The following is a 6,000-nucleotide window of genomic DNA, read 5'->3' as shown; positions in this document are numbered from 1 at the left end:
ATACCGTAAGTTACGTCTCTCCGTATTATCTGATGTTTGGTGTTTGACTTTTACATCGGTGCAACTTTTACACAATTATAGAGATAAACCATGCTCAGTTCGCAATAAAAAATGTGGGCGAGATTCAGAAGTGACCACGGCATCTTGTTCAGAATTCATGAATTATAAATAATGAAAAGTGAGTGCTGTCCATTTCTCCAGTACTTACGCACAACATTCATCATTTCCCTACGTGTCTGCTAACCAGAAAGTGTGCGAGACTTTTGGAGGCATGTCATTTAATTTGACAATACCTTCGCGCCCTTCGCCGGGCCACCTGGTCTGAACTCCCCAGCTTTGTCTGCGTCTCGTGAAAAGGCCCTCCGTCTGCGCGGAGGTCGACGGCACGGGCGGATAATGGCCGCCAACACGTCTGGCGTCTTCCTGCGACCGCGCACCGAAGACTCCGCCGCATTCCACCTTCCCCTCGCTCCCCCTGGCGGGGTCGTTATAGCGCAGTTATTTTAATTGGAGTGTGGATTAATGGGCGCTCGGTCTCGGCCAGGAGTAATGAGGGGGTCGGCTGAATGGGGAGGAAATATTTCTCTCCCCTTCGTCGCGCCCCATGGCAGCCCAGGCCCCCGGTGTCTGAGGGCCTGCCTTGCTCAAAATGGATCTGCAGACAGTCCACTTTCAGGGATCAATACCTCATGTGGCACCCACCCACAAATGCCCCCACCCTGCCATTCTTTACTTTCATACAGCGAGCTACATCTACAGTGCCATGAAAAAGTAGGCCTGATTTACTCTATTATTGCATATTTCTTCACATTGAATGGTTTCCGTTCTTTGGCCAAAATGTAATATCATACAAAGGGAAAATGATGAAACACAATGTATTTTTCAAATTATAATCAAATTTGTTTAATGAAACAAGTTTTTAAAAACTTAGTTACTCAATCAATCAATTAACCTAATTTCATTGATAATTAGATTTAACTGATTGAGCACAGTCAGGCTTGATTGCAGCCAGCCCTGTTGAATCTAAACATCACTGATATCGAACCTTCAGAGTGAAGTAGTCACCACAAGGTTTCTACAAGCACACTATGCCACAATCAAAGGAAATTCCAGAAGAGATGAGAATAACATTGTTCAAATAAATCAGTCTGGAAAGGGTAACAAAGCCTATTCTAAACCTCTGGGCCTCCAACCATAGTGAGAGCCATTATCTCCAAATGGAGAACACTTGGAAGAGAGGGGAATCTTTCCAGGAGTGGCTGGCCTGCCAAAACGTCTACAAGAATGCAACAACTCGTCCAGGAAGTCACAGAAGATCCCAGAAGAACATTCAAAGAACTCTTCTATGGGGCGACATAGCTCAGGAGGTAAGAGCGTTTGTCTGGCAGTCGGAGGGTTGCCGAGTTGATCCCCTGCCCTGGGCGTGTCGAAGTATCCCTGAGCAAGACACCTAACCTCTAATTGCTCCCAATGGTGATTGGTACCTTGCATGGCAGCCTTTCACCATTGGTGTGTGTGAGAGTGTGTGTGTGAATGGGTGAATGAGAGGCATCAATTGTACAGCGCTTTGGATAAAAACGCCATATAAAATGCAGCCCATTTACCATCCGGGCCTCTCTAGCCTCAGCCAGGGTCAGCGTTCATGTCTTCACAATAAGAGAGATATGGGCAAAAATAGGATTCATGAGAGAGTAGCAAGGCAGAAACCACTGCTAGCCAAGAGAAACATCAGTGCTCATTTGGAAAAAAAAAAAGAAGCACCCAGGGTATCCCCTAGCCTTCTGGAATAAGGTTCTATGGACAGATGAGTCAAAGTGGAACTTTTTTGACGACAGTCAAAATTGGTGATGGTAGTTTGATGGTGTGGGGATGCTTTGCTACCTCGCAAACTGGACGATATACCATTATTGAAAGAACTGTGCTGTATCAGAAAATTCTTAAGGAGAATGTCTGGTTATCTGTCCATGAGCTGAACCTGAAGTGTAATTGGGTTATGCAGCAAGAAAATGATCCAAAACGCAAAAGCAAGTTCACATCTGAATGGCTGAAAAGAAACAAACTTAAAGTTTGGTCTAATCAAAGTCCTGACTCCTGACCTGAACCCAATAGAGATGTTGTGGCAAGACCTGAAATTAGCAGTTCATGCTTAAAAACCTACCAATTTGTCCTAATTAAAGAAATTCTGCAAAGAAGAGAGGACACAAATTCCTCTGCAATGATCAAATTACAGGAAGCATTTGGTTGCAGTTATTGCTACTAAAAGTTGTGCAACCAGTAATTGAGTTTAAGGGGACAATCACTTTTTCACATGGGTGATATGGGTGTTTGAAAACTTTTTGATAAAATTTGTTTTGTATTTACTTCCTTGTCTAATATTATATTTTGTCTAAAGGTCAGAAACCATTCAGTGTGACTAATATACATTAACGGAGGAAATCAGGAAGGGGGCAAAGCTTTTGTCATGGCACTGTGTATCTAACTTTCTAGTGAACAGCTCTCAAGCTTTGAGAACATGGTCAAGCAGACTGATCTCAGGATAAATAATAGACCAATGCCAAAGTAAAGAAGAAATCAGAAATCAACTGTAAGGTTGATGTTGATGCAAAAAATTGAATTGAAGATGAAATTTCAGGTTTTTGCAGCTCCAGTAAATGAACACTGATAAGACTAAGTAGGACTTATGGTTGTGGTCATTACACTCATGTTTTTGATGCTTGAAAAGCCTTCAGTTTTCCCTGTCCTATCAGTTCATATAGGTATGCAGAAGTTCATATTTATTCAGACTAAAGTTCACAGCCACTCAAAACCAGAAACCAAGTGGGCGTGTGCGTAGGATTTGCATTTTACATACCATTTCACCCACAGCACCACTGACAGAATGTAACATTTTTTTGGCTGGGGATATTTAGACTCAGGGTGCATATTGCATAACTATTAGAATTTGGCCAGTCGCCATCAAATATGTATGTCTAACGTGTAAATGCCATGTTAGCTTTTATTACCAGCGCCCTCATTCGATTTTCCTACAGTATTTTGGTTATTTTCATCAACATTGTCCGGTATGTTGTACCACAGTCCACACAGCCCTTGGGACATTGTAAAGTGCGTCTGTGAGTAGCGGAGGACAGTGTCTGTCGAAGTCAGGCTTAAGGTTTAAATTCCCTTTAAATTAATTCTGGAATTGAATTGAAATTTAATTTACAAATGGAAAAGGTTAATAATGTTCTGTGATGGATTTTAAATGGAGCTATAATAGCTGAGGTTCAGGACAGGGACCACGCCTCAAACACCTCCTCAAACACCTCCCCTTCCATTTATTCCCTATTAGACACGTTCCTGCCAACAGCACCTGTTCTTTCATTTTTGTTTACGAGCCCCCTCCTCCCCCTTCTCTTTATCTCTTTCTGCTTTTCTCTTTCTCTCTCTGGATCTCCAGGGGCCTCATTTATGAAATGGTCTTACAAACAAATTGTATCTTAAATTGTGGCTTACACAAGAAACCATGACTAAGTAGTTGTTTATAAAATCCCACTTTGACGGGCATACGATCTTACCTCTACATTATATTTGCAGTAGATGTAAGTAAATCACCTGCTGGTTATCTGGGGGTACTGCATGTTTGAGGGCTGTGTGAAAATCCCCATAGAGGGCTGTGTGCCCGCTTTAAGAATGACATTTAATAGATAATTAATTTCAGGCATAAAGAGTGCAAGAATCATGATCAATACCTGTGTTTTATTTAAGCCATTAATAGATATTGCATAAATAGTGTTCTACGTGAGAAGAATTCCATCATGGCAGCACTCACAGTATCAAGGTTCAAATTCAAGTTCATTTGGAACATAAATATCATTGTTGCATAAACCACAGATACGGGACTTACAAACATGTGCAACTTTTTTCAGTCTTAGTTATTTTCATAAATCAAGTGTAAGCACAACTTGGGAAATGATCTTAAAATCACATTTAAATTTAAATCCACAGATATTTTCATGAATGAGGCCCCAGCACCTGGAAAGAACACTGCAAGGTAAGGCAACAACAGGTCAACAGGAAAACGTACCTTACGACGGATGTTTTCCAGATTGACTGACAGCTCCTATAATTTAGCTGAACACGGGTGTAGGTGCTGCTTCTCGCAAAACAATGAACATGCTGGGAGCTTTGCTGCAGACATGAATAATTTCAATAATAAAGTCCCAGTTTTCAAGGAGATCAACAGTATAGGCATCACCAAGTATTTATTATATTATTATCATTTTTATCAGTTAGTGCAGGATTGGCTGCATTGTGGCGGTCAGCATGGCATCAAAGCTTCCGATGATACAATCTAAATGCACAGTCGAAGGCGTTCTGTGCTTTCCCTGGTTTTTCCTGTGGAAACTACGTGCTTGAATGGCTCTCTCTTGCCCCCTGGATCCCCGCTGACCCTACTCGCATGCTCTCGAGTGGTATCCTGGCGGTGGGCCAAGGCATTCGTTTCACAGGAAGCAAACGTAAGAGTGAAAGGGTTGAGGGAGGGAGGCTTTTTTTTGTCAAACCAAGCCAAGGGGCATCCCGTCACAGGACCCTGGAGGGAAACGTTGAGCTCGTCACGACCGGGGGTGGGGAAACACGTGGCACAAATAGTGACGGTGGAGGAAGGGAGGAGAGACTTCGAGGGAACAGTGGAGAGAACGCGTGTGCAGGACGTGACAGGGACAGTCCCGCCCACTGCCCTCCCCACGTTGCAAGAGAGACGTCACACAGAACAGGAAGGAAGCCAAGGAAGCAACTGTACTCTTGGCTCCTCGTCCAATGAGGTCGCCGCGTCACCAGGGGTGACTCTGCATGCGAAGGAAACCCCCCGTAGCAATGCATCCCTGTGAAAATAGCCAAAAGGACACGGCAATGCAGAACCCTGACAAATGAGCCAGGAAAACAATAAAAGAAGGAGAGTGTCAAGGGGAAGCAGAAGGCCTTTGCAGATTTTCCTGCACACTGTCACACACACATTTCAGAGAGAGCATGGATAGAGCAGCAAGCTTGAAGGGGCAGTGTGACCTATGCTGAGAAGGCAGGAGGTAGGATTTTTTAAAAAGGATGATCAAATATCAGTTTGGCAATTACTGCTATGACACCCCCCCTCCTCCCAGCGCCCCTGTACCCTCGCCTTGGGACAGTCGGCTTTTGCCATGTTCCCAGTGTCATGTGGCTGACTGGGTCAGTCTTCTATCTGGGCTCCTATTCATAGCCTGTATCTCCTGTACAGTACATAATTCTTGGCAACGCGCAGAGGGCAAGCTCCCCCCTCACCAGCCACGTCGTTGCCGAGGAGCACACATAACCGGCCCCAATGTACAGCTGCACAAGGAGTGGAAAAAATAGCTCCTAAAAATAATTGAACACCCCCCCCACCCCCCCACCCCCGCCCAACCCCCCACCCTCCACCACCCGTCCCCCTCACACACAGTGTGCCTTAATATTAGAAAGCACAAGACTGAAACCTGATTACCCCAGTTGGCTGGTATCACATCACCCAATGGAGCGGTTTTAACCTTTTAGAACCCAGTCAAATTGTATAATTCTGCTCTGGAATCCCAGGTTATTTGAGGAACGTCTCTGCTTAAACAATGTTTAATAAACTAAAAATAATTCAAGAACCACAAAATATGTGCAATTGTAAGATACATTTATTTAAAAGAAAAGTAATTGTTTTTTGATATTAAATCAAGTTTATATGTTTGAAACCTAAAAAAAGCCCACAATGGTTACAAAGAAAGTCAGTTATTTCAGCTGTAAGATCAGAGCCAGCTGTTAAGGGTTAAGGGAGCTATTGAAAAAAGGATTGTAGGCTATTTATAGTAACATCAATGTAAATTTCTAATATGATTAGTTAGCAATAAAAATATTTTCTTGCCAATTAGCTGGCTAATTTTATCAAAGTTATGTCTAGTTAGCTAGCTAGCTGGCAGCTAGTAACTCTCACAAACAACTAGTAACTAGTGCGTTATTATTTAT

Source organism: Anguilla rostrata, chromosome 1 (genome assembly GCF_018555375.3).
Source record: "Anguilla rostrata isolate EN2019 chromosome 1, ASM1855537v3, whole genome shotgun sequence".
NCBI classification, from domain to species: domain Eukaryota; kingdom Metazoa; phylum Chordata; class Actinopteri; order Anguilliformes; family Anguillidae; genus Anguilla; species Anguilla rostrata.
Note: the sequence above shows the minus strand (reverse complement) of the source record.